The 13,406-nt window shown below is 56.5% G+C and overlaps 1 protein-coding gene and 1 long non-coding RNA gene across 11 annotated transcripts in view; one reads left to right on the top strand and one right to left on the bottom strand.

Annotated features, from left to right (window-relative positions):
* Positions 1 to 673: 673 nt before the first annotated feature.
* LOC133062337 (uncharacterized) lies at positions 674 to 4,197 on the bottom strand. The gene is made up of 2 exons (XR_009694147.1): positions 3,801 to 4,197; positions 674 to 3,420 (listed from the first exon to the last, which is right to left on the bottom strand). It is a non-coding gene; the product is annotated as an uncharacterized LOC133062337 (long non-coding RNA).
* A 160-nt stretch (positions 4,198 to 4,357) lies between these two features.
* The window catches only part of SBNO2 (strawberry notch homolog 2), a 42,409-nt gene continuing 33,360 nt past the window's right edge, over positions 4,358 to 13,406 (top strand). For 6 of the 10 annotated variants that reach the window (XM_061151208.1, XM_061151207.1, XM_061151206.1 and 3 more), the window contains exon 1: positions 7,916 to 8,071. The gene's annotated coding sequence lies outside the window, so the exon portion shown is untranslated. Of the gene's footprint in view, positions 4,489 to 7,914; positions 8,072 to 8,781; positions 8,917 to 13,406 lie in introns of those variants that run through there. The other 4 variants (XM_061151201.1, XM_061151199.1, XM_061151198.1 and 1 more) reach the window with 4 other exon arrangements.

The raw sequence follows: 13,406 nt of genomic DNA, 5'->3' as shown, positions 1-13,406 counted from the left end.
TGCCCGTTTCGGTTGCAGTTTCTATCACTTGCAACCAAAATATTCTAACCAAACTTGGAGGGAAGACTCATGCAGGGGGTTTTGGCAATGGAAGCTGCAGGTGTCCAGCCTAGGTGGGCTTCATCCCATGGGGTGGGGTGGGAGGATGGATCAGGTCTTATACTTTGATAATTTTTAATAGGTTTAGAAATCTAAAGTTGCAAGGATGGTATTCTTCTGAAAAGAAAGAGATTTATTTTGTCTATTAAAATTCCAATTATCCCTCCTCCAGCTACTACTAACTGGGTATGTTACAACAAAATGGCAGACCAAGGGATTGCGATTTTAATCATACAAGGCTCAGATCTATGACTTGGAACTCAGGGAAGGTCAAAGAGGCTGAATAAAGCCTATATTTTACAGTACAGCAGATCTGTACTCCAGAGTCGCCACCCCACAGAGTCCTGCTCAGTTTTAATTTAGAGAACAGGGCAACTATGACTGTGATAACTTAAAAAATAAATAAATAAATAAATAAAGTTGCAAGGATGGTACAGGGAGTTCCTGTCTTCTGGCAGCCACTTTGTCCGGACGTTAACATCTTCCATGAGTGTAGGACACGTCATTAATATATTGTGATCAACTAAATTCCTCACTTCAAAAAAAATATTTCTTTAGTTTTTCCCTAAGGTCCTTTTCCTGCCCCAAGACTCCCCATCAGGATTCCCACATGACATTTAGTCATTACAACTCTGGGTTGTGACAATTTTTCAGACTTCCCTTGTTTTTACTTATTTTATTATTTATTTATCATGCCTGCATTGCAGGGTATTTGGGACCTTTGTTCCCCTGAGCAGATGTTGAACCTCCACCCCCTCGTTAGAAGCATGGAGTCTTAACCACTGGACCACCAGGGAAGTCCAGATTTTCCTTGTGTTTGATGGCTGGACAGCTTTGAAGGGAGACTGGTGGGAAATCTCGTAGATCGTCCCTTGATTGAGTTTTTCCAGTGTTGTTCTCAGACCTTCACAGGCAGCACTAGTGGTAAAGAACCCACCTGCCAATGCAAGTAGATGTAAGAGATGTGGGTTCAACCCGTGGGTCGGGAAGATCCCCTGAAGCAGGGCATGGCAACCCACTTCAGTATTCTTGCCTGAAGAATCTCATGGACAGAGGAACCTGATGGGCTACAATCCATAGAGTTGTACAGAGTCAGACACAACAGAAGCAACTTAGCACACATGGTGGTGTTCTCAGGGTTAGACCAGGGTGATGGGCTTGGGGAGGAAGACCACAGGGTGAGGAGTTATCCCAGCCCATTACATCAAGGGTCCCCACTGTCCACACCGAAGATCACGGTCAGTGGTCATGGAATTTCTCCAGTGTGTTTGAAACCTGTTGCTTTTGGAGGCCTTCCTGGATCCGAATGCAACTTTAGTTTAGGATTTCATGACGTCTTGATTGTGACATCTGTCACCCTTTTGATTACAGGGTCAATTGCCCTTTGCTTTCCCTTTTGTTAGTTTGGTGAAATTCACATGACATACAATTAACTGTTTTATTATTATTGCTTATTTATTTTGGCTGCTCTGTGCCCAGACTTTCTCTAGTTGTGGTGAGTTGGGGCTACTCTCTAGTTAGGGTATGGGGGCTTCTCTTGTTCATGAGCACAGGTAGGGCGCTTGCACATCAATAGTTGCGGCACATGGGCTTATTTGTTCCTTAGCTTATGGGATCTTCCCTGACCAGGGATATTGAACCTGTGTCCCCTGATCAGCAAGTGGACTTTTAATCACCAGGGAAGTCCACAATGGACCATTTTAAAATGTACAGTACAGTGGCGTTTAGTACATTCACCCTGTACAACCACCACCTCTAATTTCAAAACATTGTCATCACCCCTTTAAAACATCGAATCCCCAATAAGCAGTCATTTTCACCCCCTCCCTAGCCCCTGACAACCAGGAACCCACTCTCTGTGTCTGTGGATCTTCCTGATCTGGACACTTCCCATCAGTGGAATCCCATGGTGTGTCTGTCTGTCTGCTTCTTTCATTGAGCATCATGTTCTTGGGGTCCATCCACGTGGTAGCCAGTGTCAGGGCTTCATCCCTTTTCATGATGAATGATGTTCCTGTGTGTGGAGGGACCGGTGTGTGTGTCCACCCATTAACTGAAGTTGATGTTATTCTTGTTCAGTCGTGTCCAACTCTGTGACCCCATGGACTGCAGCATACCAGGCTTCCCTGTCCTTCACCATCTCCCGGAGATTGCTCAAATTCATGTCCATTGAGTCGGTGATGCCATCCAACAATCTCATTCTCTGTTGTCCCCTTCTCTTCCTGCCCGCAATCTTTCCTAACATCAGGGTCTTTTCCAACGAGTCGGCTCTTCGCATCAGGTGGCCAAAGTATTGGAGCTTCAGCTTCAGCATCAGTCCTTCCAATGAATATTCAGGGTTGACTTTCTTTAGGATCGACTGGTTTGATCTCTGCAGTCCAAGGGACTCTCGGGAGTCTTCTCCAGCAACATAGTTCAAAAGCATCAATTCTTCAGTGCTCAGCCTTCTTTATGGTTCAACTCTCACATCTGTACATGACGACATTAACTGAAGTACATGGGGTTGTTTCCACTTCTGTTATGAATTGTGCTGCGATGAGTTTGTTTTTTTAAAACATTTTTACCATAACGTCCCCAAGCTCACAGTGATCCTCAACAAATTCTCACAAAAACCCTCCAAAGGAGGTACTGTGATTTTTCTCCATTTTACAGGTGGAGAAACGGAGGCACGTGGAGGTTAAGTAACCTGCCTGGGGTCCCAGAGCCACTAGCAGAGCTGGGATTTGAACCCAGGAGGTAGTAACCTCATGCTCTGCTGCTGGAGCTCCATCCTTTTGGCTGGTCATTTGTACAGCCCTGGGGATATCAAATGACCAGCTCAGTACCCCACTTCCAGAAAAACTCTGAAGCCCCAAATTCTCACCCTTTGGAACCCAGCTTCCTGGCCTCACTTAGCAGGTTCTGATGGGGACTCCTGACCTGAGGCTGGGGAGTCTGGCTTCTCCCTAAGCCTGGGGGCAGATTCCACAGAGTGATCCAAATGCCCCCGATGCCCCTCAGAAGCCTGGCCACTTGCATGCCACTGGAGCCTGGACATGAGTCAGCTGGTCCCTGCCTGGCTTGGAATTTCCCCATGGGTCCAGGCAGATCCAAGGTGAAGGTTCAGGAAGTCCCAGCACAGGTGACATCAGTGCTCAGCTGGCTGTGGTTTACAGCGGGGAGGTTAGGCCAGGGCAAGGCAGGGCCTGGTCCACCTGCCTGGATCCTCCTCTGGCACTTGTGTTGCAGGGACCTGTCCTGTGCCACAGGGGCAGTGGGTCCATCTCCTTGTGACCCAGGAGCATAACGCATGTGTTGGGTGCTCTGCTCTGTCCCTCGTGCCTGGCCCCGGGATGATAAACATTTAGTGGATGAATGCGTGGTATGTTACCAAAGCTGAGGTCCACCTCCTCCCCCCCCCCCCCACCACAGCCCTCCCACCCTCCTCTGGGTAACCCCCACCAACCCCCAGCCTACACCTACCCCTGCTCCCCTCACCAACAGCTCCCTGCCTTGGCTGGCTCACTACTGGTGCTGGATAGAAAGAAATTCAGAGGGACTTCCCTGGGGTTCCAGCGGTTAAGAATCCACCTTCCAATGGAGGGGAAGCGGGTTAGATCCCTGGTTGGGGAACTAGGATTCCACATGTCTCAGTTAAGCCTATGCACTGCAAATAAGACTTGATGCAGCCAAAAATAAATAAATAAGGAAGAAATACAAACTTTGGCTCTTTGGCTTTGGGGCAACAGCTCCACTTCCTCCAGCCTCTGTCTTTCCACCAGATGAGATTCGCAGATGTGGCCCCCTGTCCAGCATATGTGGCAGATCAGGTGACCTCCAGCCCCACCCTGACCATACCACACCATTTCTTCAGAACCTTCAGTGGCTCCCTAGTGCTCCAGGATAAAAGCCTCACCCTAGCTTTATGTTAGTTGGGGGGGGGGGGGGGGGTTGAGGGTAACAATGCCTCCTCCCTCTTCCCAGCCTCACTGCCTGAGCCCCACATAGGTGTTCCTTGGGGCCTTGGCACATGCCAGCCCTCCCCCTACACTTCTTCCCCTGTGGGCTTGGTGGGTGAATTGCTGATCTTTCTTCCCCTCCCACCTGCTCCCCAACCTTAGGGCCCAGCCAGGACCCAGCCTGGGGTTGGGGGGTACTAGTCAGGTGTCACATTTAACCCCTGCAGCCCTGGTGTCCCCGGCCCAGCGGAGAGGCGGGAAGCCCTGTCTGGGGCGGATCTCAAACCTGTTGGACAGGTTTGCTGTTCCCAGAAGTGGCCCCGGCTCAGAGGCAGCCTAGCCAAGCCTGGCAGGATCCAGCTCCGGGTCAGACACGGCGGGAGGGAGCTGTAAGGCCCTGGAAACCGCCAGCCAGTGCCTGCGCCTGAAGACGCCTCGGGGCAAGTGTCAGGTGGGCACAGAGGGGGCGGGGTGGCTGGACAGGGCGGAGTCGGCTCCGTGTGTGCGGGAGGACTAGTGGAGCCGGGGACAGAGGTTGGGACGAACCGAGGGACAAGGGGACAGCGATCGAGAGAGAGACACCGTGGTGGGGGGGGGGGGGGGCGGGGGGAGGAAAGACGGAAAGTGACCGGAGGCCGGGGGACACAGACATGGCTCGTGGGACCTTGCTGCCTCGGTTTTCTGTTCTTCACCCCGGAGGCGCCGACTGGGGCTCCAGGAGGAGAAAAAAGAGGAGAGCCGGAGAAGAGATGGGAAAAGGAGGGGAGGCGGGGAGAGGAGGGGAGAGGGAGCCGGGAACCGACCACTGGGCTGGGGGGAAGCGGGTGCGGAAAGGAGAAGTGGTGAGGGACCCGGGCCCGGAGGCGCGGGGAGGGAGGAGGCGCTGCGCGGTCCGGGAACGCCGGGGCTTTCCAGAATGTGGAGAAACAGGAAGTGGCGAGTCCCTGCCCCTGCCCCCGGGCCGGGTCCACCTGCCCCGCCTCACCTGTCCATCACCCGACTCCTCCTCCCTGGGCGGGCCTAGCCCCGGGGTCCTACCCCCGGGGGAAACCGAGGCTGGTGGGAGACTCCTGACTTAGGCCGAGAATCACCTGGCTCAAAGGGAAGCCCCCAGTGATCTGACCTCCATCCGTGTGAAGTTTTCTGCTCTTTTGAAATAATGATCCACATGGGGAACTCGCCTGTGTGTTTGGTGCTAACATCTCGCCCATTTAGCAGGCGGGAACGCCGAGGCTCCGCGAGAGGGAGCCGCTCGCCAGGGCTTCTCCTGGGTCCCATTTCTGTGCGTGGCACTTCCCACGTAGAGTGCCTTAATTTCACCAATAAAAACACAGAACTTCCATCCTAGTTAGAGGTGAATTTCAGATACACCGAGGCTAGTTCTTTGGTATAAATATAGCCCAAACGTTGCCTGGGCTATACTAGCACGAAAAATTATTCTTCTTGTACCTGAAATTCACACTTAACTTTGTGTGCTGCATTTTATATGGCGACCCTACTTCCTTGAGCCTGGTCAAAGTGTCTGGGGGACAGTCAGGTGCCCCTCCATGGGGCAGGGGAAGAGGGAGGGGTTGAAGAGGAGGCTCTTTGACCTTAAACAGAACTCCACCAGCAGACCTGGGGTCTTCTGTGAGCCTGTCGCCACCAGATGAAAAGCCTTGGTCACTTCTGACGATTGAATGGAGTCACTTAGGTGACCCCATGATCCAGATGTTCAGCTGGAAACATTCATAACGTCTTAATACTAGGCACTGTTCATTTAGCTGTCTGAAAAATAATAGCCACTATTATCTGTGGGAAATGGAGGCACAGAGAGGTTAAGTCACTTTCTGGGGGTCACACAGCACCTAGGGCCAGGTTTTGAGCTCCAGAGTAGCATCCGTTCTGGTCTCCCAAGCTGCCTCTCGTGATTCCCTGGAAATCCCCAAATCTGACTAATTCCCTAGACATCCCCAGACTTGGCAGTTTCCTCCATGCTGAGATGGCTGGACCCACCCCGGCCTGGGCAAACTGCCCCCGTTTCAGGCAGAATTACCCATAGAGATCTCGTGCTTTTCTGAGGTGGACGTGGTGGAGATCGAGTCCACGCCTCCCGGCGGCTCTCTCTGTGACCTGAGCCATCTGTGGAACAGTTCTGCGCCTCAGTTTCCCCACCGGCAAAACGCAGGTACTATCAGTCAGACCCCAGAGGGCTGCAGTGGGGGCAGGGCCAGCTTCGTGGGTGTGTAACTTAGGACTTCGATGTGAGCTTGGGGGGCTGTGCTCAGTTTAACGGTCCTGTCTTGAAGTTCTTGCTATTTTTTGAACAAGGGGCCCTGCGTTTTCACATGTCACTGGGCCCTGCAAATTGTTTGATGGTCCTGTGTGAGCAGAAACTGAAACATGCCACCAGATGCTCCGTGAATCAAATTTATTCACCCTTTTGAAGCTTAAGTCTGTTGCTCAATTGGATTTCTTCTCATTAGCTATAAAGAATAGTTCCAGGGTCACGGTTACAACTCAATTGCCAAAAATAACGCATGCCAAAGTGGAGCTCCATCTGGATATTACTTCTCTCTGGGTCCCAGTTTCTCCATCTGCTCTCTTGTGCCTGTGGGTTTGGGTACAGGAGGTCCTGAATTTTTAGGGTAAACAGATTTTTTTTTTTTCTTTTTTTGGCCACACCCCATGGCATACGGGATCTTAGTTCCCCAACCAGAGATTGAACCCACGCCCCCTCCAGTGGATACAAGGAATCTTAACCACTGGACTGCCAGGGATGTCCCAAGGGAAACAGATTTTTTAAACATACTCATCTTCCTTACCAGATCTGGCCTTTGAACAGCTTTTAATTTGCTCTAAGTTTAGCTGTCTGGCAAACTCCTACTTGAACTTCAAAGCCCCAGCCTCAACACCCTCTCAACACCGCCCTCCATGATGCCCTAGGCAGAGACTTTGTTCCTCACTGAGCCCTATGCCTGATCTTGCAGATGGGAGTGTCTGGTCCCAGCTCTGTTTCCCCTAGACTGGGGGCTTCCTGAGGGCAAGGATGAGAACTGAGTCCTCTCTGGGGGCCCCGGACTTGTCCAGCTCAAGGCCAGGCACATAACAGCATCCATAACACTTCATTGAATAGACAAGCAAGTGAAGAGGTGGCCTCTAAATTCAAGGGGTTGGACCAGGTACATGAGGCCTCTGGCTGGTTGGTAAGGTGGGTCCAGGAAAAGGTGGCAGCGTCTTCATTCTCTGATGGGGAGGGGGTGGTGCCTCCTGCACTGGCCCTGTCTGACTTGCCAGGCCCAGCCCCTGGTGGGTCCAGTAGGCCCTAGTCACAGGAACACAGCAGGCCTGTTCCGCAGCTGAGTCCCATCCTGTGCTTGACAATGAGGCAGATCCCAGCGTTGTTTGCATGAGGCCCCTGTAAGCCCTGATGGGGAAGGAGACAGCAGGGGAGCCACTCAGGTCTCAAGGCCCCTGTCTGAGAGGATCCTGCTTTTCTCAGGATGGCCTCTGGGGCTTATCAGACCCCGTGTGCCTGGCTCCCTGTCCGGGGGCGGGTGGTCCCAGGACTCCTATTCTAGAATAGAGATAGGTTAATGAGCAGACTACTATTGGTAGGAAGGCAACCAAGAGAGAGAGTATGATAGGAGGACCCAGGGCCCTTTCAGATGGTTGCGAGGCCAAGGTCTGGGGTGTCTGAGAACCCCAGTGGCTGAAAGGTCAGGGTCAGAGTGCACCAGGGGAGGGCAGAGTCATGCAAAGATCTGCAGGTAGGCATGGTTCCTCATGCTGCAGAGGAGGAAACGGAGGCTCACTCGAGAATTCGAGCCCCTTCCAAAGGCAGAAGGGCCTCAAGGGGCTGGGGGAGGGGGGTCACCGAGAGAAGGCCCCACGCCCAAACCCCGCCCACCAGAGGTCCCGCCCCCACGGCATGACCGGAAGTGCGCGAGCCCCCCCAAGATGGCGCCCGAAACCCGGAAGTGAGCGCGGCCGCGGCGAAGCTCAGAGAAACGGAGGCGCCGTGGGCTCCGCGCCCGGCCGGACCCGGGTCCGAGGTGAGGCGCGCCCGGCCCTACCCCCGGCCCGCTCCCGCCACCCCTGCCCGGCCAAGCCGCTCTACCCGGCCCGCGGAGGCCATGGCACCCCGCGGCCGCCCGCGCCCCGAGCCGGGGGTTACGGAATTCTGGGGTTCCGGGGCCGCGGGCGGGGGGAGCGCGGCGGCGTGTCCCCGCCCTCATGGGCGACCCCCTGATCCCGCCCTCCGCCGCGACCCTCCCGATCCCGTCCTTCGCCGTCAACTCTAACTCGGTCCTCCTTGGCGACCCCAGACCTTGCGCCGCTCCGTCTCCCCCGCCTGACACCCGCCTTGGCATGAACCCTGAAACAGGGCGACTCCCAACCCTTTCCTCTCTTTCTCCTGGCTGATTCCCTGATCCCCCGCTATCTGGCGCTCCCTGGTGATACCCGGACTTTACTTTGTTGACCCTTGACCCCGTGCTTCTCTGTGGCTCTCCTGCACTTGGTGACCTCCTCCTGGCTGCTCCCCGGTCATTCCTTGACTCCTCTCTTCTTGTGACTCTCCAGCTCCGTGACTATAGCCCCTCCCTCTCTGGGTGACCCCTGACCTCAGGCTCCTCGCAGATTCCCACCCTTTCTCCGCAGTGACCCTTCTTCCCGGATTCCTGCTGTCCTGGCTTCTCCGCCCTGCGTTTTTATGGGTGCGATCCCATGGCCTTGGGATGGGGCCCTTGCTGGTATTAACTGAGCAGGCAGAGCATGTTGGGTTAGAGTGTCTCCTGGAGCTGGGCGCGGAGCGCTGGTGGGCAGAGGTGGCCCCTACCCCAGGGCTGCTGAGACCTGGAGCCTGTGGAGCAGTAGCCTGTGTGGATTGATGGGAAAGGTGAGGTGTCCTCCCAGCACCAGAGCACTGGTGGGGAGAGGCTGGTGTCTGGGAGCAGAGGCGTGGATAGCCAGGTAGGAGTGTCTAGCATCATGTTGTTACATTCTGGAAAGGGAGAGACAGCTGAGTGTGGGAAGTGTGTCGGTCCTGCCTGCCCTGGGCCTCCTTTCTGCCTGTCCACTGCCTGACTGGCCAGGTGTGATCCCCTCTGTTTGCACCTGGCCTGGAAGCCGTCTGGGAGGAAGCCTACTGGCAGTTGGAGGGGTGGTGAATGTTGCACCCGTGATGAGGGGGGCTGGTGTTGGACAGACTTCAGATGGGAACCTGCCTGCCTTCTGCCAGGCCAGGTGACCCAACCCGGAGGCCAGTGTGATGGGTCTGTCCCTGTAGGAAAGATTCCAGGCAAGTGGGGCTGGGCCCCCAGAGTCCAGAGGGAAGAAGGGCCACCTGTCAGAGGCTGAGGTTCCAGGGAAATCTGTAGAGGTCAGGCCCACCCTTTCTCCAGACTAGACAGCCTGAGCTGGATCTGACCCTGATTTTGTGTCCCCACTTGGGGCTCTGTGTGCCTGGCTGTGGGGGGAGTTTGACAGTTACAGACACTGCAAGCAGAGGAGTGGCTGTGTACCCCATCCTTGGGCTGAGACTTGGGCCTGCTGGGCGGCCTGGGGAGGCCACTCCCTGCCCATTTGCACCTTTTCTTCCAAAGGCCCTGTATTTTCGTAGGGGAGTCCCCAGAGGTGGATGATGGCTGCTTAGGGCTGTCTGCTTGGGCCCTGGGTGAGTGGGCCGGAGATGGGTGATCCGTGGGCACCCCTCGGCCGGGGACACCCAGGTGGGCATCGAACAGACCCTGGGGAGTCTGACGAGTGTGAGATGCTATCCCTAGGGACAGCCAATGTGAGGACCTAGGGAAAGGCATTCGGGGATTTCAGAGGGCGGGAGGGCCCTTTGTTTAACTCTGTGCCTCTGAGCAGACATTTGCTCACACCTGTCTGGAGCTGGACCTGCCGTGTGTGTGTGTGTGTGTGTGTGTGTGTGTGTGAGTGACACGTGCGTGCACATTTGGCGGAGATGTCTATGCTTTGATAAGGGGGTGAGGGGCCTTGTTTCTAGGGGAGCCCGTGTGGCAGAGTGCAGAGGAGGCAGTTGGCTTTGAAGTTAGGGTGGGGCAGCATTGGCCTCAGGTGTGCAGCCCAGGGCCGGGTCTCTCCAGCTACCTGGTCACCCCGACCCTTGGTGGGATGGGGAATGGAGGCTGGACTGCCATTGGGGACATGACCAGCCAGCTGGCCTAGCTCAATTCTAGTAAAGTCTCAGAGCACCACCCCCCCCCACCCCGCCAACCAACAGGGGCTGGGCCGGAAACGCTGACCCAGCAGAGGGCTCTGGCCTCATGAGCAAGCCGGCTGGGAATAAAGAGGCGACTGTGTCCAGTCTCCAGAGGCTGCCTCCCTCCTTACAGGGCCTCCACCCCATGAAGCTTTCACAGCCGCTGGCGGGGGCGGGGTCTGCCTGTTCCTCATGTGGGGTCAGGTCATGGAGAAGTGGGGGCACCTAGAGGCTGACACGAAGAGTGGGGACACCAGCCGCCTGGGCAGCCACACAGGTCCAGGGGGCGTGTGTGCATCTGCCCACGTATGTGCCAGTGTGTGTCTGTGACACACACATGTGCAGCAGTGCACGTACGTGCTGGAGTGTGTATGTGTCATGTGTGAGTGCTGCATGCACATGTGTGCGTGGTGTTGCCTGTGTGCATACATGTGAGAGTGCATGCATGTGTGCCTTGCGTACGTGCAATCCGTCAGTGGGCCAGCTTGGAGCATCTCCAGCCACTTTTCTGCAGCCAAGGGCCGCGTGGTCAGGCGCTGGGAGGGCCGGTTGCAGCCAGCCGCCTGGGGTGGCCAGGAGCGAGGTCACTCAGGCCCAAGCCTGGCCAGCCCTGCTCACCCACCATCTCCCCGTCTGCCCAGCCCAGATACGGCCTGGTGTCCGTGGGCCCCTATTCCCCCTGGAACTGCCCTGTCCCCTGCTGCTGGCAGGTCAGTCCCCCATGGGCCAGCTGAGCGGGGCTGGGACAGAGCCAACTTTCTGCATCTTCCTGCCATGGTGACAGCTGCCATCCTCCCTTGCTGGGGGGTGTGGCTGCCTTGTCCTCAAGTGGATGACTCAGGTGAGGGCGATTTCTGATGCTCTAGGCTAGCCCGGGTACCCACTGCTAAAACCTGTCATTTATTTATGATGATGTGGACCCTGAGAACTTGATGCTCAGTGAGGGAAGCAGACACAGAAGGACACACAGGGTGCGATTCCACTGGTGGGAAATGTGCAGAATAGGCAGATCCACAGACACAGATAGTGGTTCCTGTTTGTCAGGGGCTGGGGAGGGCATGGGGGAGACTACTGATGGGAGTGAGCTTTCTTTTTGGGGGTGATGGAATGTTCTGGAATTAGATGGAGGTGGTGGTTGCACAAGTCTGTGGATGTATTGAAGGCCACTGTGCTGTTCACTTTAGATGGATGAAGTGCATGGCATGTGAATTGTGTCTCCATAAAACAGAAAAGTGGTTAAAAAAAGAGACAAAAAGAGACAGCAGGGCCTGGCCTGGGGTGAGGGGGTGTTGGCCCATGAAGACGGCAGAGGAGGTGCTGTCTCCCTGTTTTATGGAGGGTGAACAAGGCTCCCCTGGGAGCTCCCCAAGCCCCAGCTCTGCCCTGACAGCTGCCGACAGGAAGTGGGCTTGTGGGGAGGCAGGCTCCTGGTGCAGGGGTGCCTGGGCCGGTTGTGGGCAGTAGGAGGCCCAGGAACCCCTCCCTGAAGCCTGGCCCTGTGGGAGGAGGCACCCTGGTAGCTGTAGCTGGTAGTGCCCTGACCCTCCTGTAGGCTCCCGGTTGGCTGGGATACCCAGCACGTTTCTGCCTCCCTCCCACCCCCTCCATTACAGTGACTCCTCTCCCGTCAGCCCTACACTCCCCCTGTGCTGCCCACGGGGCAGAAAGCGCATCCATGGCCAGCTATGCTGGGACACTTCCGGGAAGGCGTTGAACTTGGCCCCTGCAGGGGGTGGGGTGGGGTGGGGGAGCAGTGGTCACCCAGCACCTCCCTGGGTCCTCAGGCACCCCTTCCGTGCCAGGTGTTGCACAGCCTCCCCTGGGCCCCAGAGAGGGGCAGGTGCCTCCAGCCTGGCCTCCGTCCCCAAGTGAAACCGAAAGTGACCTCTCCGGCCTTCCTGCCGGGCCACATCCCGGAAGGCTGGCGCCTGGCATTTCCCAGGAGTTGGGGTGGGCGGGAGTCACTGCAGCCTGGGGTCAGAGGCTGACCCAGGAAGTGGGGATGAAGTGGGGAGGAGTAGTATTGCGGGGCAGGGAGCCTATGTGGCCCTGAATCAGACTGGGACGGGGTGAGAGTCCCGCTCAGAGATGCCCAGAGCCACCAGGAGCCAGGGCCCCCCTGGAGGTGAGGTGCAGTGAGGGAAGGCTGATCCAAGAGCTGTGACAGTGGGGGCGGGGGTGGGTGGACAAGCCTGAGCACTCCGCCCCTGAGCCCTCTCCTATTCTGAACATTCTGGTGTGTCCTCAAAGATCAGTGCCACCAGGGCCACTCTTCCCCAGCTTGGGGGTGTGGCTCCAGCCTGGAAGCTGCAAAGGGGGCAAGAGACCCCTCCCTACCACCCACCCATAGCCCTGTGGGGGCCCTTTTGCTGTCGCTTGGGGTATGTCAGCTGACCGGGGATTTGAGGGGGGTTTCATCAGATTTGGGAGCTCAGCCTATTGTCTGGGGGGCAGGACTCAGAGTGCACCCCCAGGTGGGCGTCGGGGGCTATCCAGGACACCCTTAGGGGTGGGTGATCTTCACCATGAGAACCTGGAGGAAGGCGCCCCATGCTGGGACAGAGTTGGAGTGCTGCTGCCCCCACCAGATCCAGAACTGCCACTCGACTTGCAGGACCTGCCCATCTAGACGCCCCAGCACATTCCTGCACTTGGGGTGGGAGAAAGGCCCCGCTAGCCTGCAGCTCCTCTGTGGCCCTGAAGAGGCTGCCCCATGAGGGGCCACTGGGGGCTTCACCACCTCCAGGCACCTCTGGAGTGTTACCGTGCGTAGCCCTACCACCCACCTGTCCACTCATGGGCTGTGTCCTAGCTGTGTTCTGGGGTCAGCTCAGTAAGGGCCCTGGAGATGCCCCTGTCCTGATCCTGGGACCTGCAGACGTGTCCCTTCACATACAAAGGGATTTCGCAGCTGGGATTAAACTAGAGACCCTGAAATGGGGTGACCCTGGGTCCCCAGGGCCCCAGCATCGTCACGGGGTCCTCATGAGCCGAGGACTCTCTCCAATGAGGCCAGAAGGGATGGAGGGTCAGAGCCCAGGGGCGTCTGTGCGCTGCGACTGTGGCTGCTCTAACCACGGGGCAGCCCTGTGGAGAGCTCTGCCCCGCTGGCAGTGTCAGCGCTGTGCCAACCCTGGGAGACCCAGAGCCAAGGGCTGGCG

The sequence above is a fragment of the Dama dama genome, chromosome 9 (genome assembly GCF_033118175.1).
Source record: "Dama dama isolate Ldn47 chromosome 9, ASM3311817v1, whole genome shotgun sequence".
Classification (NCBI taxonomy): domain Eukaryota; kingdom Metazoa; phylum Chordata; class Mammalia; order Artiodactyla; family Cervidae; genus Dama; species Dama dama.
This window is presented reverse-complemented; position numbering and strand designations above follow the sequence as displayed.